Below are 26,857 nucleotides of genomic sequence, written 5' to 3' on the forward strand. Positions count from 1 at the left end.
TCGCTATGTTTTAAAGATTTTCTTAAATACAGTAATTTTTGTCATGTCATCTTATGCCGATACAACCAACGTCTTAACTGCAAATATTGTATTATGTCTCACACATGAATCCTAAACTATTTCATAAATTCCCAAAAAGCGTAATCCTGTCCATTCTGATCAAATAAATAGTCTAATGTAATCTTGCCCCATAAACATTTTAAAGACAGCTTTTTATGCAACCTGGAGCAAATTCAGAATTCCTAAGGAGAAGGGTCATGAAAGAAAAGAATATATTTGGCCCTACCTGAGTGAATGTTCAGTCTCATACTTCAAGAAGTAAACACTGGCTAGGGCTCATGAAAGGTAAATTAGCAGCTGCTCATAACAATTCACCATGCTATCCATATCTGACCACTGCTTTCTTGAAAACTTTTTAGACCATACCATTTAGTGTTCTAAACTGAATTCCTTTATAAATAGGAGGTAGACTGGGCAAATCAATCATTTTTTGGGTATAAAATCAGATTTTATTTTTGGCTTGCCTAAGTGGACCAATTATTCAGTCTAATGTATTATTACTAAAGGCCCTTCTTAATGCCCATTGAATGCAAGGCTTAGAAGCCTTCAGTAAATATGCTTATGTATTCCCGTTAACCATGTACATCTAAATCCACCAGATTAATCTGAACCAAAGTTGGAAAATTGAATAAATATTCATAGTTAATAGCATTGAGAACACTGATATCCAGATATTTAAACACATTTATACAACATTCAAGGGAACATGCCTACTTTAGGAGCACTCTCATATAGATGCAAAAATTTATTTAGAAGCTCTAATTCATTAACAATGATCATAAACTCAGAACACAATTGTACATTATGACTAAAAAAACATTGTAAATCAGGCATACAGTTTGCACAATTACGCATGGGAATATGGATGAAATGATTTTGGTACTGCCTGGGGATTACGATTTTAATGGAATTCTCAATTGAGGCCTAGAAATAATGAATGTATTTCACATGTAACATTCATCTTGATCGCGAGGGACAAACAAGAGCTGTTCAGAAACACTACACAAGCTCAGAATTTGCTTCCAATCTCAGAATATGGTATGAAACTGTTACTTTGCAAACCTTACATCCGGAATCATTTCATCAGAGTAGTTACATCTGGAGGTATTACATCGCAGGTAGGTTTTAGTGACGTTAATTCGCAGGTAAGTTAAAATAATACTGAATAAATGTTCCAAACATAAACAATATATATATTTATACACTGTTAGTACAATGGCAGTGATAGCACCAGCGCAGTTATAAATAGGTCAGACTTTCTATGGGAAAGTCATTTTTTGTCCCTTTAATAACTTTGGCACCGTTAAATGAATCAGCACAGAACTTTCCATAAAATAGTTAATTTACTTTTTCTCCTTCATGGTAACGTTTCAAGGTGATCTGTTGTCAGAACATTTTTCAGATGGCCACAGGACAAGCAGGAGCTACTGGGCACAACCTTGGGGTTGAGGCCTTTTACTGATGGGAAGCAGATTCAAAATAGATCCTCAGCACTTGACCCTCAGTGGTTGCTCGGGTTAAGCAGTCCAAGGCTTCTCCATAAAAAAGTGTAGGTCTACTAGTTTCAGCCTTCTATGATATTCATGAGGCTTTCTTCAGGACCAATGGAGTGAGTGAGGCCAAAAAGGTATAGGTGGCCATTGTGGTATATATATCAGCGCACACCCTAAAGTGCGCTGTGTGTGTGTGGTGGGATCTTGTTACTTACAGATCCTGCGAGATGAGAATCTGAAATGAAAGGTACAATACATGTATATTTGTAAAAGTTACCAAAATCATCCAGAGCAACTGGCAAATAGTAACATCAGGCAAACTGCAATGGGAAAACACGCATAATATATGAGATGTAGTTTGTGTAAAAACCACCACATGAACATAATTTTGTGCTCTCACTGCACATTGTAGCCACGCAAGGTTATTCTTCAGATACCCATCATGCATGCAATCACGCAATCACAATGTCACATGCATGATGCCTTCATTCCATCTCATAGCCATGCTTCTACTACCCAATGCATGGAGGAGCGCAGACCCGTAAGACATGCATGAGTAATACTGTCTGTTTACAAATATACATGTCATATTGTACCTTTCCTTTTCAGATATCATCGCGCAGGATCTGTAAGTAACAAGATCCCACCACACTCACAGCGCACTTTAGGGTGTGCGCTGATATATACACCACAGTGGCCACCTATACCTTTTTGGCCACACTCACTCCATTAGTCCTGAAGACAGCCTCATGAATATCATAGAAGGCTGACACTAGTAGATTTTTTAGGGATATTGAGGAACATTTTCACCTCATGTATATCCCGATCATGTTTTTACTCATGTCTTAGTACCCTTCTATTAAAACTTTTATAAGAGCATTTCCTAGAGACATTTTTATCACTTACTTACACTTCACTTTTCACCAAATAACCTGCTCCACTGTAAATCAGGCGTTAAAGCACAGCTGGATTGCACTCGGCAATCCAGCTGGACCCCGATGATGAAGCATGCCACCTACTAGGTAGGTGGGTGAGTTGTTTCCAAAAACAACCACGTGTTGTCTGCGTTCCTCTACCAAGGTGAAGGTCAACAACTATGACCTCAACCTGCTAAGGACTTGTCTACGTTGTTTTTGCATATTACTCTGAGAAAGGGACAAGTACATGTTCCATTTCCTTACTCCCTAGTTGTGTTTTTGTATTTATATACAGCACAAAGTGAAATACTGCACACAGAAATAATACACAGTTTTTGTAAGGCTGGTACTTTAGTCTTGTCTGGGTAAGATCTTGAGTTCCACTCCCCTGTCTATTGGTGAAGGTTATTCCCCATTTATGGGCAGCAACATTCAGGTTAGACCCCTTGTAAATATTAGTCTTAGACGTTCCACAGTGGCTTCTTAGAAGTCAAAATATCCCAGCACTGTTGCGCTATTCGTCAGAGTAAGTTCCCTTAGAGATCTGCTGCCCAGCAATCAGGCTTACCTGGTACTACTGGTGTTGCAATACAAAAGATCCTGGAATGTTCAGCAGTCTGGAGTCCTGGTAGACTGGAGCAGATGCCGGCGATAAGTGGTAGCCTCAACAAAGCAGGCAAAGCAGCTGGGCGTCCACAGCGCTCTCCAGAGGGGCAGTTAAGTTCTTTTGATCTCTTTAGTTCTCGAGTGGGCAGTTACTTAGTTTCCAATATTCAGGTAGATGCTCTGCTTGCATGATGTACAAGTGGCACCTCCCTTACTTATCACAGCGGCCCAGTCTGGCATATCCAGACGCTGACTTAGGGCGTCACACGGGCACCACCCTGATCGGGGAGGTGATACTAATCTTCATGGCGTCCCCGACCCCGCATAGTTGGGGTCGCCGACTTTCAGCAGCACACTAGCAACGGCCAAAATGGTGCCGCAGTCCTTCTCTGGACCATGAACTTCACTTTGCTCCTTAAGTCCCTCAACAGAAAGCAAAATGTCATAGCAGGAGCGACTCCTAACTTGATAACCCCACAATACAGGCTGTGAAAGAGCCTTGAGGATCACACCAGAATGCCAGCCTCGCTGATATATGCCTAACACACCCTTCGAAGACCCCAGCCCTGCTCTTTGCGATTTCCGGTCTCTGCAGTGTTTCCCTTATCAGACTCATCCTCTTCTTGATATGTGACCAGGCCTCACCAACAGGTGAGCTTGTAGTCCCAACTTCGGTAGTGGCACAGGTAAAAAGGCCTGTTCACTCTACTGATCATAATTACAAAAACACTGTACTGCAATCTGTGATACAGGCCTAGGTCACGAAGAACATGCATGATCCGTTTCACTCATGAACAAAAATCAGAACCAAGGGTTCAGATGTTGTTGCAGCTAAGGCCCTTGGTGTAGAAGGGCACATCTGTTATGATGTGAGGGACTTTTCTGTCCCAACATACGCCCCTCCTAGATCAGACTTCCCCGAACCAACTGATAAGTGGAGATTGTGAGCCGTCAGATCAGTAAAGCTGGCAGGAAAGAGGATTCGCATTCCCGTGGCTCAGTCTGACTCTGCTGCACTACAAAATCTATCCCTTGCAGACAAATATACCAGCTCAACAACAATTTGGGATTCTTTCCCTTCATGGCCATCAATTACTTATGATCCGTTTGAACAACAAATCTAGTACCAAACAAGTGAGGGCAGAATTATTGCAAGGCCCACAATATGTCAAAGCACTCCTCCTCAATAGCCATTCAGTTCTGTTCTCAAGATAACTTAACTTCCTATTAATAATGGCTACACAACTCTCTCTACCTTTTTAGGTCGAGCCTGGAATTCGCATCCAAAGGATGCGTCCAGGTGGAGACTTTTAGCTGTCTGACTCAGGGGAATGAAGGACAAGAGAAAGTGTTACGAGCTTTTGCTGCCAGATTTGGGTGCGCGAACGCGCACGTTCCGTCCTGCGCCGCGCCGTGCACATGCGCGCGCATATACACAGACAGCCAGACACTCGCTCACATACACCCCCCCCACACACATCACACACACACACGCATACACACAGACTCCAAGACACATACACACACGCTCACACACATACACAGCCCCCCGCCGCCGCACGCGCGCGCACACACATGCCCCCCGCCCTCGCAGCTCAGCAACAAGGCGAAGCCCCACTCACCGGCTTCCTTTGTGCGGCGGCTCTCCTCTCATCGGCAGCTGTAGGGCCCGGCAGCAGGACTCTTCTTCCCTCCTTCGGCACCGGGGCACAGGGTAGGCTCCTGCCTGCTCCGGTTCTCCAAACAATCGCGGCTCTTCCGTGGGAGGCGGGGTAGGCTCCCGCCCTCCTACTTCCTGTTTCCGGTTGTCGCGCCCAGCCTGCCTGACTTCCTGGTCGCAGGCCGGCGGCGATGTTCGCATTCAGGTATGGACTTTTTTTTGTAATGTTATTAGTTGAGCTCTTGTTTCCAGCCCCTTCTTTAGAGATGGGAGACGGCACAGGATGTGTTTTGTAGATATTAAATATTTAGTAAGTGGAACAGGGTCTATTTGAATATTATTCACTTGCATTAGATCGGTAGTGTTCAGAGGTTGAATGTATGCGGGGCACAGAAACCTTTAAATAGACACTTGTGGAAAGCCCTGTACTCTGCACTTTCCTTTCATTGACCAGATCCAGATCATGCACTTGTTCCAGGGCGCATTTTTGAAATCTTAACCCGACTCTTCTTTGGCGCCGGTAAAACAGCCAAGGAGTTGAGTGCGCGCTGCTAAGATCTACGTGTGAGTTGTAAATTCTAATTACTGAAAGATTTACTAAGTTTTTCATCCTCCAATTGTGATAAAACGTGTACCAGTATTGCACCAGATGTTTCGAAATAAAACCTTCTATACAAAGCGCGTTGGCCGAAAGCGCTATATCCGGTCGTTGTTTATTTGCGGGTAGGGTAGCTGCTCATGTGGGCTGAGTATGTCTAAAGGAAGGTAAAGGAACAGCCTTATGCTCCCCTGTGGCGAGGCATTCTGCTTTGTAGTGATGTGCGCTCTGAGTGACAGTACTACTCACTTTGTGATCCTTGCAGTCTCTCCAGACCTCAAAGAGCGCAAGGATGACCTCAAGGTGCTGGAGGGCGAGGGGCAGGCGAAGAACAAGCAGAGGAGAAGCCCGACAACTTCATTACACGCTTCAAACCATGTCCTCCTTTAGGCAGCTATGGAGAGTTCTTTCAGTGTACTCCTTTTAACACACATTTCCTCGCATCCACTGTGGCAATAAAATATTCAGCTTTGTGCTGGATCAGGGCTTCAAGGTAACTGAGGAGGTCAGGCCAGAGCGAACATTTTATCTATTTTCATAGTATGAATCTAAACTACAATTTATTGGATGTGATTAGATCAGTAAGATTATTGGCTGCAGGTTGTTGACTAAAACCTCTTTAGTGCCAAACGTTCTGGTACGGGATTAGGGAATTTAACAAAACAAACCTCCTGCCCTGCCCTGCTGCTACCAGAGCTGGTAACTTGTGTACGATGTTTACAGATGCCCCTGATTAAAAGCGCATAAGTTGCCAAGAATAAACCATTTTTACGCTTTACAAAAGGACCCCTACTGAGCTTGAACTAATGGTTGTTTATTCATCAGAAAGACATGAGAGTGGGTGAGACATTACAACATCACAACTTAAACCTGCCGCCTACACTTCACACTAAACTACTCCCTGAAACCGGAGGTTGTAAGAGCAAGGCTTGGAGAAGGGGGGGGGTCACGCCGCCCCCTGCAGCCATTTGTAAAGAACGTCCAGACAAATGGGCATACATTACAATGCTATAGGTGTCACATTTGCGAAAGTTATAACTATTGGCATTGTAAATGACAAAGCTATTAATTTAGCTATTTTCAAAACCAACACATAAATAAAAACATTGTCATTTACAAGACCAATAGCTCAAACTTTCCTAATGCGAGACCTATTGCATTGTAAATGCTTGTTTTATCCAGTTGAGCTAAAACAGCTCCAACTCCCTTGTCAGAGGCATTCTCTGTATAATGAAAGGCTGACTGTAGTCAGGAGCTTTCAGTACAGGTGCATTGCATAGTGCTTTCTTCAAGTCCTCAAATGCTCTATGACACTGCCCAGTCCACATCACCTTTCTGGGCTGCTTCTTGGACGTAGAACAAAACTTTATAAATAAACTATACTTACATAGTTTGCCACAATGTTCCTGTAATACCAGATTAATTCCTGTAATACCAGATGAACTCCAAATGAATCCTCACTTCAGTCAGGGTAGAATACACCTCCCACGCCATCACATACTCTTGGCATCCAGTGGGAGAATTGTGTCAGTCTTTAAATCCTTTAGGGGTCAATTGCATTTATCAGGAGTAAGACATCACTACATAGCATGCCCTTACTCGAAATAAGCCTTTTAGGTTTTGTGCGGATGTCTGTTGATTGTTGGAGTAATGGGACTACACATTTGCCCTTGAACTGTTCATAAGCACTTAAAAAAATGATTTGGCACCAGCTCAGCAATTTGCCTTTCAGTTATTTTGCTTGTATTGCGAGATTGTGCATTCACCAATGAACCTTTGTTTTTCTTTTTCAAGTCAGCCTATTACAATCGAGTTGCTATGAAGCTTTTCTTGGACGTGTGGCATGTCCTTCTGGGCAATCATGAGAGAAATCATCACCTCTCAAAAGCATAGTGATCACTGCTCTTCACTAACAAAAGTAGCTACCCCTTCTTACAAGACCAATTTGCTACAGCACCATCCTTGGAAACACTGACAGGTGTTTGTATTCAAATGTTTTTATTTAAGTTTTCCCAACAGACAGTGATCAGTGTTACAGAACCACAGATCAACATCCAATGAAGTGACCCACTTCATAACACATCGGTCAGACAGCAGTAGTCACATTTTGAATGCATATGGGATTAGTATTGTACTGGAAATAATGTTACAGAAGAAATGTCCAAGTTTCCTGCATTGACTATGCCAATGCTCTTCATAAGGGACTTTCTTCCGGCCTTGCCACAGAACTGCAGATAATACAAAATCAGGCCTCCCTGTTTGGGCAGGCTAGATAGATATTGCCACATCAAACCATTGACGAAAAAACTGCACTAGCTTCCGGTAGCTTAGGTCCATTTTCAAAACAGGGTACCTAATCTTTAAACCTCTCTACAGCAAAAGCCTTGCTTTCCTATCTTCTAAAATTCTGCGCTATATCCTTAACCGCCAGATCAGATCAGCAAATTTAAATCTACTGGTTGTTCCTAACAGGTTTTCTGTGTCATCTTCCCTCACTTGGAAATACCCTTTGAAATAAAATATTCAGTGAATTACTAGGGATTTAAAAAAAAAAATGAAAACGTGGCTGTTCAGACAACCTAATACCTTACCTATAAATAACTAGGACAAGAGTAGCCTCCCCAAGCGCCGTGAGGCCATTTTGGTGGACATGCGCAAGTGATCTTTAACATAAAATGCTAACTAAACAGATATGCGTAATGTAAAAAAAATCATAACTAAGAAACGCAATAATTCAAAACCATCAATAACTCGTTCGGAATACCAAAGCGGGCCTGTCAGCTTTGCTGTAACCCCCTGGTATGAAAGGGGGGGTCGGTAACAAACGGTCGTGATTTGAAGAGACTTGCTTGCTGCGCCACAGCCTCGCGCCAGATCCGGCTCGTTCCCCTGACGTCACCGAGAGTGAGGCCAGACTGAGTCGGCTCCGTTTGTTGGCGGGAGGAGTGAAGCGACCCTATGGAGGTGTGTCCAGGCTCGGCGCTGAGGGGGACAAACCCCGAGGAGTATCTGTGAGAACCGCAGAGCGGGGTCCACCACTCTGCCATCAGGAAACGCTCACTTGGAAGGAGAGCCGACAGGGCCACCACTCTGGTACAGGTACAGGTACCACGCATATGCCCCCGTGAGAGTTCACCTTTACTGATATGCCTCGTCACCTCTTTAGTCGGCCCTGTCTGAGTGTATTAAATAATTGCTTTGATAATTGTCTGCGCGGACGTTAAGAATGTGAGAAGAACATGTTTGGTTTTACAAGTTGTGTTTTTTTTCTCACATAGCAGGTTGTAACTAAGCTCTGAAACGGATGAAAGTGACAATATTTTAAACAGAGATGTTGAACTTGGAAACTCTATGTTTAAACGGTTTTTACAATTAAATACAATGTGTGGTTCATTTGTTTACCTGTTGATGTTCTTTATCCAGCCCCCATAACACAAATGCTTCACATTTGCAGTCCATTAAGCAACAGAAGGGTTGACTTGGCCAACTTCTCCGGGCCTCAGAAAAGAGATTAAAAGATAAAGATAACATCTCCTGGGCCATTCTCACAAATATTGTGGATACTGCAGTGGGATTGAAGTTCACAGTCGGAAACCAGTGCTATGGCATAAGGTGACACTCTTAGCCTCAGGCAAATGGAGACCCCTTTCTAAAAATAGTAGGTGGGTGAGGGGGGGACTGTCCAGCTGTATCCATCTTGTGGCCTTTTTTTCTTCTTTCCCAAATGCACGTGCCAATTTATACGTAAATAGGATAATCCTTTCAGATACAAATACCCTGGAAAATCTTACTTAATTGTCAACGTTCTTTAAATATTTAACGCACCCCGAACTAGCAATATGATGGTTATTGCATTAAAAAAGTAGTTGATGAACAAGTGAATTACTAATATTCTTCTATCAGACATCAACTTTTATTGCACAATTTGCAAGGCCACTGGAATTTTGTAGTTTTACATATGCATAATTTTCTGCCTCATAATGGATTTTTCTTTGCAACGTAATCCAACATCTGATTCATAATATCCAAATTTTAACAAAAAAAGTTATTTCTAGCTCAAGCTGATCAAAAGACTACTTTGTGTTGCCATGAAGTGAAAGGCCTTTTGCAAAGTTTGAACGGTCACCTTTCTGTTACTTAGTGCTGCATTTGGGTGTTAAACGGGTACTAATGAGGCAAAAGCTTTGCCCTGACAATGTTAGTATATGTAACAATTACAAATGAACTAAGTGATATACTACCTCAAAATGTGGAGCATATTTTGTCTTTTCTTGACGCATATCTTACTCAGTCCTGCTGCATAATTTGGTTCTTCCCGTCACATAATTCCAGTGACCCTGACCATCAGAAATTTGTAGTAACAAGGGTGACACATTTCTTTGGTATCTTGGTGTGCCTAGCGCCAGGCTCCCTGAAGTATGCTTTCTTTCCAGCTCGCCAGAGGTGTAATTAATTAACTCTGTCTCACCTTTTTTCTTCCTGACCACGAAACACTCACAGCTAGGTTTTGACTTATGTGCATCAGGGGATACACGGTGCTGACTACTTTTCCCCCTGCCGAACTATGGGCCTGATTAGGATGGCGGGTATCCACCCTCCACCCTATAGGAAATTGGGACCGCCTGACAGGCTGTTGGCGTTCCTGACCTAGGCATTACATTGCGACTGCCACCTCGGCGGTCGTAATGCCCATATTTTGTAATGCGCGGGTGCTTCTGGCTGCAGCACCCACCGCAAGACAAATAGGGATAACTTTACATATACCGGCATTACGTGGCAAGCACCATGCAGTGCCTGCCACATGGTGCAGGGACATGTAGGGGGCACCATAGGTGTCCCCAGTGCCCACATCAGAGGGCCAGGGTGAAGGGGGACCCGCTATGGGCCCCCAATCTCACAATCAGAAGGCCAGGGTGAAGGGGGACCCGCCACAGACTCCCATTGTCCCTTTCTACCAGCCTTTCCATGGTCGGTGAACCGCCATGAAACGGCTGGCGGGGAGGGACATTGTAATCCCTACCAGGCACCGCCACCATTTCAGGGATTGCAAGGCCACCCGCCGCACCGGAAGGCTCAAGGAGCCCGTCAGATGCGAGGCGGTTGGTGTTTCCGATTGCCATCACGACGCCCGTTGTCCTAATGTGGCGAGCGGTAAAAATGGTTCTGATGGCTGTGAGACTGCCACCGACAGCAACAAACTGTCGGTGGCAGTCTCACCACCATCGTAATCAGGCCCTATATATCAACTGTAAACATTTTCGGATAAGTTTGAATGTTGGGTCCTATGAGTGCTTTGGGAGTGGAGGTCGTGTTAATGACTCCACGGAGGTGGGAAGTTTGTGATTCTGAAGTAATGGGTAAGCAGCCTGAGAAACTGAACTGGGGAAAGTTTATAAAGTCATCAGTTGAGGAAACTTCTCAGGTTCTTCCTCGGTGTCTTGTTCACACATGAGATAGCAACAATCTCTGTCTGCATTTAGACACATTTCTCTTAATCTCTGCACTATGAGCATGTATTGTACTTTGCTGGTATATGTACAGCCTTTTTCTACGTCTTTTGAGGCCTGTCTGTAACATCCTTACAAGCACTTCTTGATAATGCCGGTACCTGATTTTGACACAGTCTAGGAACCTTTACTTGTACTTTGTGGTCTATATTTTCCTTCATATTCCTTTTCTTCAGAGGATCGAGCACCCTCGCCTCCGATGAATTTCCTAGGGTCAGGGGCATAGGTTGGTCAGTGAGATTCTGGGGTGGGGGGGTGAATCTCAACTTTCTCAACCAAAAATGCTGAGAGCTGCAGGATGGAGGGATGTAAAGACTAAGGTTCAGGATGAACTGTTTCCATGAGGAACAAGGTCAGTACTGATTTGCATTAGGTAAGGCTGTTATTTTGGCACAGTATACGAAAAATTATAAGTTGGAATGCTACCCCAAGCGATTGCCACTAGTTAGACTATTTGTAAGCATTCATTCTATCACTTTTTGGGTGTTTGATTGCCCGTAGTATGCCTGGAAGCGTGAGACTGGCACAGCTTTCCAAGCCTACTACTGCCAATGTTTGTGAATTCCAAAAAATAGTACATTTGTATAATTTCAAGGAGTGTATATCTGTGGGCGCAATCTACTGCTTTCTTTGGTAAACCTTTTTTGGTAAATATATATATATATATATATATATATATATATATATATATATATATATATATATATATATATATGACGCTCAAAACTCTTCTCAGTTTCATAAGAAAGAGGCAGCACTCATAATCCAAGAGGTGTCCAGTTTTTAATTTTCAGGGAACAAAAAAGCACAGACGCGTTTCGGCGTAAGCCTTCGTCAGTGTGTCACTTGTCAGTTTCAAACATCCCATAAAAATATAGAGGTCAGTGAACATTGACATAAACATAGGACTTTACCCCTTTGTGCCTCTATGGGCGCCATATTGGAAAGGTGTTCTATCCATATAGGGGTCTATTCTAATTCATCCGTGAATACTCACGTTGGAATAAAGCCGTGGATCGGCTAGTGTCCTATGATAAAATGTACAATGTCATATTTACAAATAAACAGTGCAAAAAACAGTAAGCGTTCAAAGAAAACATTCAAAGAAAAGGCGTAAACAAGAATTTGACATGCATTGATAGTGTAACCCGAATGGCCAAAAGGAACCTCAAAGACTCTTAACTAAGTTACCTCAGAAACTCATAAGTCTGTCACAATTCATCCTTAGGCTGCTCTAAATTCCATTACATTTAAATTCTGCAAAGCCCACAATAAGGAACGCCAATCACAAGACACAATTTATATCAGGTCGAGATTCCATATTGGCCAATTCTACTGCTATTTATACACATATTTTATATACATATCTACATAATTACATCCTTCCTTTAACCTGTCAGTTTAGGCAAGAGGGGTAGACGAAAAAAAGAAAAAAGAAAAAAAGAAAAAATAGAAGGAAAGAAAAGAAAAAGAAAGATCCGAAGAGTGTGAAAAAGAGAATAAGATAAGAGAAGGTCAGCAGACCAAGAAAAGGATAAGAGAGATAAGAAAAGTGTTCATCAACGCAATTACATTATATAGTTCATTCCAACATCAAGAATCAAGATTTTGGGAAATTCAGTGTTACAAGGATACAGTGTTAACACTATGCACAAAGTATACAAAATATACAGATGGTCATTAGACTGACAGTTTACAAGCAGAGCCACCTATCGGAGTTACTTGTTCCTATGGTCTTATTTCCCCAAGTGACATGATAATTCCTCTCCGCTATTCATTCCTCCCGGGTGGTTGGCGGAAAGATCTACAATGTATCTTGACTCAAGTCTGCGGAGTCTCCTTAACCACTTGGATGCTAAGGGTGGTACCAGATGTCCAATGTAATTTCCATTGAAGTCAATGGAAACTCCATGACGAGCTGGGCTCGTCATGAGCGTCGAAGGGGTTAACCGGTCACCTCCTCTTACATTGGGTGGAACAATGTCCAATCCAAAGAATCGGAGTTTTGTGCGGTCTTTGTTATGTTCCTCTGCAAAGTGCCGGGCAACCGGATATGAGATGTCTACTTTCTCGATTGCCCGTTGGTGTTCCAGGATCCTCAGTTTCAGTTCCTTAATAGTACTGCCTATGTAGCACAAGCCACATGGGCAGACTAAACAGTAGACTACAAACTGGGTGCTGCATGTGATAAAGTGCTTGATCTGCACTTTGTTACCGGTGTCTGGTATATCATATGATAGCACACGTCTGCTACCACTGCATGCCTTGCAGTGGCCGCAAGGAAAGAAGCCTGCCATGCGCTTTAAAGAATTGGTTTTCGGAGGTAGTTTGTCTAGATGGCTCGAGACCAGCATGTCACTTAATGACCTTGCCCTGCTGAACGTGATTAGAGGATGGGCGGGTAGGTCATCCTTCAGTACACTGTCAGTCTTCAATATATGCCAGTTCTTATTTAGCATGACTTTCAGATCTTTAGCTCCCCTAGAGTACGGGGTGATTAGTCTAAATTTCCCACTCTCTTTGTTGGATTTTCTATTTCTCCCCACAGTAGGATCATCTGTAGCCAGCAATGTAGCTCTCTGCATCTTCCTTACCTTCTTCAAAGTGTTTTTCAGTAAGGTATTACCATAGCCCCTCATGGAGAATCTCACTAGGCATTCCGAGGCAGCCGCCTCGAAATCGGAGTCCTTAGAGCAGTTCCTACGGATTCTAAGTAGTTCTCCGTAGGGAATGCTGTTTTTCAACTGGGTGGGATGGCTACTGCTGGCAAAGAGTGTCGAATTGCCAGCAGTTTCTTTTCTGTACAAGGTGGTATGTAGATGGTTACCCTCAATATACACCCTCCGGTCCAGATACTCCGCTGCCACCGGACTAACCGATCCTGAAAAGCGTAAATTGAGGTCATTGGTGTTAAGAATTTTAATAAATTCTTCTGCTGTGTCCATCCCTCCATCCCAGACGATAAACAAATCGTCAATATAACGATACCAGCATTTTACCTGCCCTATGTCTGTGCCAACTGTGCAGCTCCTGGGTACCTGCTCCTCCCACCAGCCGACGAACAAGTTCACGTAGCTGGGAGCGAAGCAGGTACCCATCGCCGTCCCTGATGTTTGTATGTACAGCTGGTGCTCAAAGAGGAAAATGTTGTTTGTCAGACAAAATTCAATGAACTCTAAGATCATTTCATATGACTTGCATATTTCATTTGGCGTTGCTTCAGAGCATGTTTAATAGCTTCAAGACCCTGCCTGTGGTCTATGCAGATGTAAAGACTAGTAATGTCTAAAACCATTAGCAGGTACCCAGAATCCCATGTTAGTTCCTGGATCTTGGTCAAGAAGTCTTTCGTGTCCCTTATGTACGATTTTAACTTGATCACTAAGGGAAACAAGATGTTGTCAACAAAGCGTGACAAATTCTCATTCAAGCTGCCAATGGAGGATATTATTGGACATTATATATATAATGTGTGTATATATTACCTACTGGCGATAGCCAGTAGGTATATATAGTTAGGACCTAGCTACCATAGGAAATCCGCAACATTCTATTGGGAATAACTTTGGTGCCGGTTGAGGAATTTGCGTGTAATTTTCCAAAATTTTGGCCAGCTCCACTGCGCTCCTTCCCTGAAAGTTTCGGGGGGATTCCTGAAGTGGGGGCTGAGAAAAAAGGCTACAGCCCGAACCGCTGAACGGAATTACACCAAACTTGGCAAAATTGTAGGGACTGGTACGCAGAAGTGCCTTTGCTATATTTGGTGAAAATTGCTCCAGTGGTTTTTATGAAAATGAACTTCAAAAACACATATATATCTGGGCGGAGCCTAACCACACATCTCATCGTAAGATCTGATTGACTGTCAGCACTTCATCCAAGAAGTGTTGGTAGCAATCTTGGGACCAATATACACGATAGCACCTCATTAAAAAGCATTGTAGTTAATAGAGGGTTTTAGGACTTTAGTTACATTATAAATCATTTGTTGATGGTACCATACTCATTTTAGGAATTGTGGTGTGTTCTAAGGTGATTTTACCATGTGAAAAAGCCTTCTGCTGGGATATCATGAATCATGTTTGAAAGAAAACTATTATCTCATGCTTTTCCCACAGTGGTTTGGAAGGGGATCTATAAGCTAAACTGAAAGCATATTTTCTGTAAATTCACATTATCTTTCTCAGTCATGTGAGCATGAAGTCTGGCATTCTCAGTAAAACATGTACATCCAACAAGGACAGAGACTTTCAGTTGATTCCTTTGTGTTCTACTGCAGCCTCCTAGACTGTTCTAAAGAACAACTAGAGCGCTAACAGTCCTACTTATTACAAAGGTATGGCACACCTGAAGCCATCTTGATTGGAATAAAGTGGTAACTCTTAAAACATTTAATTTAAAAAGGAACAAAATGAGGGGGTATATTTTGCCATAGAAAGTATGATTAGTGCTGCAGAAAGAAAAATTAGGGCACATTTTGAGTGACTTCCCAAATCCTCTTCTATTTCATTAAAAAATTCTGACATGCAGTCTCCCAAGATGGCCACCAGAGACAAAAGAGCCCAAATGTAGCCCAAATATCACCCAGATGTAGCCCAAGTATAGCCCAATGACAGAATGTCCCAGAGTGTTGTAAAGAACAACTAGAGCGCTAACAGTCTTACTTATGACAAAAGTATGGCACACCAGAAGCCATCTTGATTGGAATGAAGTGGTAAGTCTGAAAACATTTAATTTAAAAAGGAACAAAATGAGGGGGTTCATTTTGCCATAGAAAGTATGATTAGCAGCAGACTTCCCTGGTGAGCAGTAGCTTTACTACAGTGATCTAATGAGCAACTAGAGTGCTAACATTCAGAATTTATGGCAAATGTGTGACACATCTGAATGCCTTCTTGATGGAACCAAAGTAAACAAGCATTGAAAATGCAATAGATCTCACCCTCGTTTAAGTTAGAGCCATTCTGTTTGTAATGAGGTGGCTTTTTAGCTTTGCTTTTATTAGTGTTTTTAAAACTTTCATGTAAATAACATGCATATGTATGCATATATGTATATGCATGCATTTATATTTGTATTTATATAGATATGCAGATTATATATGTTTATATATGTATGTATATATATTTATATATATATATTCACTGAAAAAACCATAGGTTTCAGGCCTTATAGAGTTAGGAATTAGCATTTAAAAAACCTTTAAAATTCACTCAAAAAACTATAAGTGTTAGGGTGTGTTATAGTTAGCTGGACATTTCACTCATACAAAACCATTGAAATTGCTCCTATATAGTTAGTTGTACTAACTATATTTCGCGCATCCGCAATCCACTGCTGATGATGTCACATATTACATCATTCATGACATGGTCAGTGACATCACTGATGACATCTCAAATGACATCACTGATGACATCACTGATGACATCATCCAGTGAATGTGGTTTGCTTCGTTATTTAAATATGCATTATATACATAGCAATTTGCATTGAAGAATGAGTGGGTATATAAAAATTAATATTTGGATGGAGGATTTAGTAGCAGTGTAATTGACTGTTTACTTGACCAATTTATAGTGTTTCAATAAATATAGTGGATAGGGACTAAACTGTTTGAATATCTGTATCACTTTGTCAGTTGTTGTGTAAACTGGTTCTTCAGTTGGTTACTAGCTATGTGAAAGTCTGTATTAGTAATTGACTATTTAACTGAGTATTTGTATGGGAGAGTGAATGTGTGTGTGGTTCGGTGGGGGGTATGTGACTGCCCAAAGATGTGTGAATAGTTGATTCACTAGATATATGAAGTTAAAACTACATGTTCTAACAGTTGTTTGGGTGAGTGAATCTCTTTATGGGTGTGGTGATGAGCAAATATATTTCTCAATGGTACATGTCCAACAAACTAGATAAATAAAAGGCAGTGTATGTGTCAGTTGTTGTATATTAATAAGTATACATAAGACTCAATGATTGTATGAGTGACTGTATGGATAACTTTATACTTGTAATAATGATTTTATAATTCACTAGGTATGACTTACTATCTAAATGAATAGATGAAGTTGTGTTTGTATAAGTGTGTAGCTAAGTAAATACGTAAGTATGATCCATTGTTTGCATAAGTGAGTAGGATGACTTCATATGTGAATAGGATGTGTGCTGGTGTGTAATGTCGATTTGGGTGTATAAGTATTTTTGATAGTGTTCTATTGTTCATTGACAGCATGTATGAGTGAATCTACAGGTAAGTGAATGATGTAATATGTGACATCATCAGCAGTGGATTGCGGGTGCGCGAAATATAGTTAGTACAACTAACTATATAGGAGCAATTTCAATGGTTTTGTATGAGTGAAATGTCCAGCTAACTATAACACCCCTAAAACTTATAGTTTTTTGAGTGAATTTTAAAGGTTTTTAAATGCTAATTCCTAACTATATAAGGCCTGAAACCTATGGTTTTTTCAGTGAATATATATATATATATATATATGTATGTGTGTGTGTGTGTGTGTGGGTGTGTGTGTGTGTGTATTTTTCACAGATTTGGATGAAACATACTTTAATATATATGTATTTTTCTATATGCTCCTGGGTCCCCGCCTGAGGGCGGGACTATTCAGTGCTTATGACTATTGATGAGTATCCCCTAGAAGAGAATTTATATTTCCGTTAATGACCTGCATACAAAAACAGAACAAAAGAACTAAAAGCTAGTTCTGGTTTTCGATATGTAAACTGCTGCTTTAATTTTGCTCTGTGACTTGCTTTTCACCTTAGCTGCTAGAAATGGCAGCAGGCATTATGGAGTCACAACTCAACAAACTATGCCATTTTCTTAAGACAGGTGACTAGAGACATCACATCTCTACTGTTATAAGGAAATAACAGGCAATCTTTTATACAGGGATTGAGGCTCCCATGACTTATACGGATATATATTCCACCATGGGCATCGCCACTCTGTAGTTATAGCTAAAGGCCTGATTACGATCTTAGCAGATGGGATACTCCATCACATATGTGACGGATATCCAGTCCGCCGTATTACAGTTCCATTGGATATAATGAAATTGCAATTTGGCGAACCGGGTATCTGTCACGATTGTGACGGAGTAACCCTTACTGTCAAACTTGTAATCAGGCCCTAAGTCACAGTTTTTGTAGGAAGAGCATTCTTTGTTTTGCTATTAACTGTGGGGCTGTTTGGCAAATCTTCCCAAAACTCTTCAAAAAAGATGTTCATCCACCTCAGCTTCTCCTCGGATAGTTTCAGGGTGATCTGTCAAGTGGGTAAGAGTCAAAGGGTGGGTCATAAAGCATTGTTTTCTCATGTTCATTTCCATAGGAAATTTTGGAAAGCAATACAGAAACAAGCATTGGTAAATGCATTAGGTTTTGCCTATATGAATAATACGCTGTTTTTGTTGGTACATTGTAGCTTGCTGAGTAGTTGTACAATATAATTTACATAAAGTCTGTTTAAGTTTTATGACGTGTTTATGGACAAAAAGGCCATATATTGTTTTATAACTAGTGGTATTATAAAATGGGGAATTAGGTAAATGGTGGGGGGACAAATCTAAACAAGCAGAGAGAACATGTTTATTTTTGCACTCCTAAGCTTGTTAGAGCAAAGTTTGAAACTTTATGCATGTTTCTACACATTCCTACATTCCAAGCTTCTGCAGCTCTTTTATTTTGTCTAACTGTCTTCTATTCAACTGTTTCAATATCTGTTTGCAACAAATAACTAACATGTTTTTAAATGTGTTTAATTTTGTAGTAGAGGTTTTATTTTTATTCTTCATGTGTGCGAACATGCTCCGTCCTTCTTATAAAAGATCTAAGCACCAAGGTTTCAAGTGGTTTGTGGTGTGACCATGTATTTTATTGTATAAAGTTCCCCCTGGAGTACATGATAAGGATATAGCAAATAATCTCAGAGAGCCATAAGCCTATAAAGATCTATATGGATATGGACCTCATCGGTTACTTGCAATCTCCTTACAATGTACGTAAAGGGGTTACTTTAGCTCTAATATAGCAGCAGCTCATTAATATTATTGCAAAATATCCCTGCTACCCAGTGCTCTTTATCAGAGGTCCTGCTTTGATCTAAACAGGAACTTTTTTCAGAATATTTTATGGTGTTGGAAAAACATAAATACATTTCTCTGCAAAAGGTCCGTAAAAATTTCAAACATTACCCATATTAAAAATAAATTAAAGGAAAATGGTATTTAAAACAATCTATGTTTAAAAATGATTCAAGGCCATCAGGGCAGGACTGTGTGGAAAACAGGGTGAATTTATCATGGCCTATTCAACCCTGAATGGCTGGGGCACTGGGCCACAGCCCACTTTGTCCCTGCTTTAAAATGCCTCTGGGGTAGAATGGAATGGAGTACAGTAGGGTTGATTAGGGTGAAATGGGGTACATTGAAATGGAGTTGATTGGATGGATTAGAGTATAGTAGATTGGAATGGTAGAGTGGAGTGGGGTTAATTGCAGTGAAGTGGAATGGGGTTAGTGGAGTGGAGTTGGATGGGCATTGATTTGGGGTAGATTGGAGTTGAGTGGGTTAGAATGGAGTGAAGGGTTGAGCCGTGTCATAAAGTGGCATGGCATAATTGGAAGGGAATAGAGTGGAACAGAGTGTTGTAGAGGGAGGTGGTGTAGAGAGTTGCAGAGCGGAGTAGTGTAAAGTGGAGTGGCGTAGAGTGGAGTATACATGGTGTGATAGCATACTGCCATTACAGACAAAACATTTTCAATTGAAAATGGCCATTACATTTGCACAAAAATACAGTTTTACTGCCCACAAATGATAATTTGTGGAAATGTCATCACCTAGGGTATTGATTTGTTTTGATCGTATTAAAATATTTGTTTCCACCTCACTTTACAAGTATCTTTGAAGCCCACCAATGGTAAGTAATGGGAGGGCTCTAAGCTCTAAGCCCACTAACAGTAAACAAAATGTATCGATGAGATAGCACATGCACTGTCTATGCGAGACATAAAAAAGGTGGATTAGGGCATGAGAAGAAAACAAGTTACTTATCTGTAACTACAGTTATTCAGTATTGGTATCTTTCATAGATTCACACGCCTGAATCATTACCTGTCGTCGAGGCGGGAGTCCCACGGTAAATAAAATAGCAATAGCCAAAGGTAAATAACAGTAGTAGGCCCTAAGGAAAAAGGCCTGAGGCCCAAATCTTAGTAGCCTATCTACATCATTATGCTAAAGGAACCAAACTTTTGGTACAACCAATCAGCTACCCGCACCCTCTAGAACCCTCTCTGGAGAGCCAGTTCTCCTCAGATTTTCGTCAGCACAAGTGGAAAATAAGTGTCCCTAAATAGAGAACTGACTCTCCGGGGAGGAGGGAGGGTGCATGTGAATCTATGAAAGATACCAATGCTGGATAACTGTAGTGACAGGTAAGTAACTTGTTTTCATATCCAGTATTGGGGTATCTTTCATAGATTCACATGCCTGAATCAGAGTAGCAAGCAGTATGCCAATTATACAGGCGGTTGCGGATGGTGGGAGACTTATACTGATAAACTCCCAGTTGCATCCCTAAATAATTAACAAATGCATTATAATCCCACTTTTCACATTCACAATATGATAGAAAGATTCATAAAGGAAACATGCCTGTTTACATACAGTCATGAATATAGAAACCTGTACATCTGAAAATAAATACATTTATAGATGTATAACTATATATCTCTATATATATTTACGTATGTATGTATGTAGAATGCCTCAAAATATATTGATTTATTTTTGCAAGAGTGGGTCTTGGGATTACCATCCTACATAAGGGACACAAGTGACTTTCTGTGCAAGATCAAAAACTTTAAATGGGAACAAAATCTTTATCTTCTAACCCTAGACGTGTCTTCTTTGTACACTTGTATTAACCACAAGGATGGTCTGCATGCTGTACAATATTTTTTCCACAAAAACAAAACGGTTTGCCCCCAGCATGACATTATGTTGTTAAATATGATTAGTTTTTGTCTTAATAACAATATGTTTTTATTCAACCAAATGTTTTACCAACAAATGCGGGGTGTTGCTATGGGGGCCAGCTTCTCCCCCAGCTATGCCTGCTTATTTATGGGCTGGTGGGAGGAGCTGGTCCTCAAAGGCACGCACAAAAAACTGTATGAGGATCATGTAAAACTATACTTTCGATTTATAGATGACCTGTTTCTGGTTTGGGATGGGACAACTGAACAAGCAATGGATTTTGTTGAATCTATTAACAGGAATGATGTCAACTTGCACTTTACGTCCACCGTAAGTAACATAAAAATTAATTTTTTAGATGTAGAGGTGTATGTGACAAAGAATAAGCTGGAAACTAAGCTTTACAGAAAAGACTGCAGGCAACTCAATTTTGCATTTTTCGAGTTTCCATCCCAGGCATTTGGTGCACAGCATCCCCTGCGGGGAGATGCTACGCATCAAAATTATCTGCAGCAATCCCGTAGACCTGGTTGAGGCCCAACTCCAGTGCAAGGCAAAGTTGCCTGTTAGCAAAAGAATTCTACAACATATTCGGGCAATTAATAACCATGACCCGACATACCCAGTTGCGAGACACTTTCGTGAGGTACACAATAACAACCTCCAAGATCTCTCATACTTTGTCATAGATGCCATTTCTAAAACCAAAAAGGGTGGTGATAGAGAGCACATGCTGCGAAAACTGGAAACCCGCTATATCCTCAACCTAAACAGCAAAACCCCGGGGTGGTTTAAACAATACAGAGGACTTGTACACTTGTCTGTGACTCTATTCTTCCTCTCATTCCACTAGAGGGAAGGCCTCCACTGCAGCCCTTCTCAGAAATGTGCCCACTGTAGAGAGCTGCTACTTGGCGATCCGCACACTCCTTTAATCGCCACGATCTAGATTCTGATACTCAGGCAGATGCTCAGTTTGTTCAAGCTTCTTTAAGGAATTGGTTTGGATAACTTACCCTCAAAGTGTACTCGCTATACTGGTGTTTGTCTGCAGGATTATGGGGATGGGCTTGCTATTCTATTCAGTGCTTATGACTATTGATGAGTATCCCCTGGAATAGAAGGATAAGATACTTACCTGTAATCCTAGTTCTCTTCCAGGGGTATACTCATCAAAGTCATAAGTAACCCTCCCACCTTCTCGGAAGAATACCATCCATAAAGCACTCTGACTCCTTACTATCACTGCACAGTGTAACACTCCGTAAAAAAGAACTTACCTAACTGTCACCTGTGGGGCATGATGAGAACCTGAGGATTGGAGGTCTTAAAGACACAGCACCATTTTTAGTCTGTTGTGTTTTCTATATGCAGCCTATGAGCTAACTGCCTCCTATTACCTTGCCCTTTTCATTGAAAATACAGGCTATGTTGAAACAGTGAAGAGTGCATCTTTCTATGTCACAGAAATGTTGAATAAATATGCATTGTTTTAAATAAAAAGTACAACGCAAATTTGTCAATTTAACCTTTTTGATGGTTTAGGCTGCATATATGTATGTATGTATGTATGTTTCTGGAAGAGGAACGAATGGTGGTGGCATATTGGTGCATGGCCACAAGCACGCACAGAGCCCCGTCCTCAAAGTGTCCAGAGATATCAGTGGCAATGGCGACAAGATGGAGTTTGGAGGTATTCAAAACCTCGGGTCCGCCGCAAGCCAGAGAGGATTGGTAACCTGCTGTAATCAGGCCATGAGTTCAAGGTGAGGTGTGGGTTACTGACGCTGCGCCTCCAGGTGTGATCTGCTGGCATTTGTGCGGCTTGGACGAAGGGGTGGAAGAAGCCCGACATATTTTAAAATAAATTGACTTCCAGGCAAAACCGAAGTAGACAGTAAATATTAACACACAAGGACTGGTTGGAACAGCCCGATCTCATCACAGATCGAATTTAGTAAGTTCAGGATTTAGTACTAAAATCCTGAGGAATGCTGGAAGTTGCAGTCTTTGTGAGTGGCCACAAATGTTTCTCCAATGAAAACTTGGCTAGTTATTTCCTCCAATGACAGAGAGACAGCATGGGGCGTGGCTAAGCGCGCAACGGGAATGGCCGCCTTGGGGTAGAGCTCCGCTCTGAGCTCCCCTTCCCGGCGCATTTCTCCGGAGAAGCACTGCTTGCAGCCGGCCGAAAACGGCCGGCGCTGCTGAGGGACACTGCCCCTGAGCACCCTGCCAACTTTGAGGGAGATCGGTGCACCCAAGACGCACCGAGGATTCCGCGGCGCTGAGACCGCACACGTCGCCCCCGACCTCGGAGGGCGCTCAGGACAGACCGAGGATTCGGCGGGCGCGGAAGGCCCGAAATTGCGTCCTGCACACAAAGCGGACACACGGAGCTGTTGTGCGGGGGTGGAGCCCGGGATCCGGCCTGACCTGACCGGGGGACCCGCACACCGAGTGCTGACTGCCTCGACACCTGACCGGATGGATGGCTGCGTGTAGCTGGATGAGGCCGACCTGACCGCCACGAGCCGGAGGTAGGAGGGGAGGAGCTGATACACCGGTTGCGGAGGCCTACCACTGCCCGCCGGATGGGCCCGAGGCCTTGCCCCTCCACCGGGCGATTCGCAGTAAAGGTGCTGCGCGGCCACGAGTGGTGAGTGGTGCGAGACTGGACGGCGGGAACGGCCGGACTGACGACGCAACTGCTGAGCGCTCTGAGGCGCGTCCGACCGGGGGCGGACCGCCTGCATATCGGCAAGGAGCGGTGGGAACGCACAGGCGCCCGCGGCTGGGGAAGCACGGCGCCTACAGCACTACCTGCACCACGTGAGCGGCGCAGTGGCCTGCACGGCCCACCACCGTACCTGACTCACCACAGGGGGGCGCACGCCGGCCCCGCGCTACATGCAAGCAAGGACACGACGGCCTAGCTGACGCCGGACGCCGCAGGCCGCCGACACGAGGACACGGACGAAGACACCTGCCCACCTGCGGGCCGCGAGCACTGGGGGATAGTCCATTACCCCGCCACACGACAAACGCACGCACAGGCTGGCCCTCTGGGGGTGGAACAGGCTGCTAGAGCGGGAGCAGCGCCGTGGTACAGATGTCTAACGGACCTAGAACACGAATCGGGACCGGCGGCACGAACACAAAGGGCAAGATGGAGAAGTCCGGGAAGAGCAACGATCCAGACCAAACGGCGGTGAAGCTAGACACCATGCTGGCAGCAATGGAGAGACTAGAAGAATCCATACAACTGACCCGCACCTCCCTGGCCACCAAAATTGATAGCGTGGTCATAGACCTGACGCACCTGAGGGCGGACCATAAAAAACTGGCGGAACGCACCACGACTCTGGAGGGTACTGTGCAGACGCTTCAGCCTCAAGCCGACCAGTCGCACAAGCAAATACAGGATCTATTGAACTGGGTGGAATTCCTGGAGGACAGAGCCGAGGATGCGGAAGGTAGGACCCGCAGGAACAACGTGCGCTTGGTCGGGGTCCCGGAGAAATGGGAAGGGGGGACCCCAGAGGAGCACATGGAACAGTGGCTGAAATACATACTACCGGAGGGATCACTCTCCCCACACTTCGTAATAGAACGTGCTCACAGAGTCCCCACCAAACCTCTGACAACAGGCTCCAACCCGAGGCCCATGCTGCTCCGCATAATGAACTACCGGGACAGAGACTCCATACTGCGAGAAACACGCAAACTCCAAGAGATCCGGATTGAAAACGCGTCAGTAATGTTCTTTCCGGACTACACCGTGCAGGTACAGCGGCAAAGGCATTCCTTCATGGCGGTGAAAAAACGCCTGAGACAGTTGGGCCTGCAATACTCTCTGCTGTTCCCTGCGAAATTGAGAGTTGTGGCCGGGAAGCGAACTCATTTCTTCACGGACCCCACAGATGTGGAAAAATGGCTGGACTGCGGTGTAGATACGGACCCCAGAACGACTGCAGGTCCTGCGCCCCGGCGACAATCCGGAGGCAACAGAAGAAGGCGTAGACCCCGCCAGAGGTCACAGACTGGGGCACAAACAGCGACAAGAACTTCCCCCCCAGCGGACACCGCGAGGCAGGAGAAACAAGACGCCCTCCGCCTAGTGATGGAACTCAGCAGATCCCCTGCGCAGAGCGACGTGACGGGCGGCAGCACGCGGGAACTCCCCAGCGACGACGAAGCCATTTATGGTGTACCGGACTCCCCAGCATCGGAAGACCGACCGGACGTAACTCCCCAAACGGCGGACTACATCAGCTAACTGCACAGCGAGTACAGCAATCTGTAGAGACATTCGCCAAAAACCACCGCAGCGGATCTGACGAAACACGCCAACAAAGCCACGACGCAGCGGCGGCAGATGCACACATAGCAGCGAACTACACCCTCGACCCTGAAAGTCACGCATGAGGCATGCACACACCGGGAGCCTCCTCAGTGGGCAAGAGACCAAGAATCAACACTGGGTGCCCGAACTTAGCCGAGGTGCAGCTACAGAGACGCCTCGCTTTGCCTGGCAGCAGATCGATTGGGACACGTAAAGTATAGAGTTTCATGCATGTACAAAAAGGGGTTCACTGTATGCAAGGGCGATTTAGACTGGCACATTCCTCCCGGGAAGGCAGTGGGCCTTCGTGCAACTACTATATTGACTCAAAACCACTGATCATGTGCGCATAGCACAACCACCCCCTTAGATTTGAGTTTTGTTGCTCTCCTAGAGAGTATGGACGGGAGCACGTTTCGCATCCGACCTTTTGGTATTTTGACTGTTCATAATGTTCATTGGCTTATTGTTCCGTTAGCCATGTTTCCTTCCCTTCCTCTGGTCTTAGTGAAGTGGTGTGCCAACTTAAGTGTTTACTCGATTGCAGGGACCGCTTGCTCGATGGCGGGCGCGGGATGCGCGGGGAGGTGGTGGGAGATCTGGGAAAGGGACAACGTTAAAAAAGTGTAATGTCAGCCATTAAGATATGTACGTGGAATGTGAGGGGTATACATACACCGTCCCGGCGTTACCAAATCTACTCGTACCTCAAACGCCACCACATACAAATCGCCCTCCTACAAGAAACACACTTTAGCACCACGGAAACTCCCACACTACGTCACAGGTGGCGTGGACAATTATATGCTACGGGGTTCTCGTCTTATGCTAAGGGGACACTGGTGTGGGTCAGGCCGGGCACTCCATGGACCACATTGGACGTACACATAGATCCCGGGGGGAGGTACGTAGTGGTCAACGGCAGGCTGGATGGGAACCCACTGGTACTGGCCTCGGTGTATGCGCCCAACACAGGGCTGGCGGATTTCCTTTCCCAATTGTCGCACACGTTGGCCCCCTGGCATGGTGTCCCCTGGGTGCTTGGCGGGGACTACAACAGCTCATTAGATCTAGCCCTGGACCGCTCCCACCCTTCACCGCCCAACTCACAGGCACGAAATACTGCGAACACACTCCAGGCATGGTCCACACAATGGGATCTACATGATGCGTGGCGCACTCGTAACCCACACTCCAGAGTCTACTCATATTATTCGGGAGCACACGCCCTACATGTACGCCTTGATAGGTACATGGTAACCAGTGAGATCCTACCACATGTCACAAACACCTGCTACATGGGCCGCACACACTCAGATCACAACCCACATCTATTTGATCTGACATGGGAGCAACCACGGCCCCCGATACCCACATGGAGGTTACAGCCTGACCTGCTACTGGACGGCCCATTTCGAGGATCCACATGTACACAAACAGCACACTATTTCGAGGACAACTCTGGCACGGCATCGACACCGCAGATTGAATGGGACGCTTTTAAAGTGGTCCTCGGGACAATGTCTAGGCACCCAGGCCCATTCCCGACGACAATTAGAAGCAGATCTCAGACGCTTAGAATCGGACTTGCTGCAAGCGGAACAGGCAGCAACTACGGGCGCGAACACTGACTTATTAGAGGCGCGGGCGGAACATGACAGGCTGATTGA

At 43.9% G+C, this 26,857-nt stretch overlaps 2 protein-coding genes across 6 annotated transcripts in view; one reads left to right on the forward strand and one right to left on the reverse strand.

Annotated features, from left to right (window-relative positions):
- The window catches only part of MCF2L2 (MCF.2 cell line derived transforming sequence-like 2), a 2,082,183-nt gene that overhangs the window by 197,882 nt on the left and 1,857,444 nt on the right, over positions 1-26,857 (reverse strand). The window lies entirely within an intron of this gene.
- B3GNT5 (UDP-GlcNAc:betaGal beta-1,3-N-acetylglucosaminyltransferase 5) overlaps positions 8,221-26,857 on the forward strand; it is an 818,869-nt gene continuing 800,232 nt past the window's right edge. The window contains exon 1 of one of the 2 annotated variants that reach the window (XM_078665991.1): positions 8,221-8,433. The gene's annotated coding sequence lies outside the window, so the exon portion shown is untranslated. The remainder of the gene's footprint in view (positions 8,434-26,857) is intronic. The other variant, XM_078665990.1, reaches the window with a different exon arrangement.

This window comes from Lissotriton helveticus, chromosome 11, assembly GCF_964261635.1.
Source record: "Lissotriton helveticus chromosome 11, aLisHel1.1, whole genome shotgun sequence".
Lineage (NCBI taxonomy): Eukaryota > Metazoa > Chordata > Amphibia > Caudata > Salamandridae > Lissotriton > Lissotriton helveticus.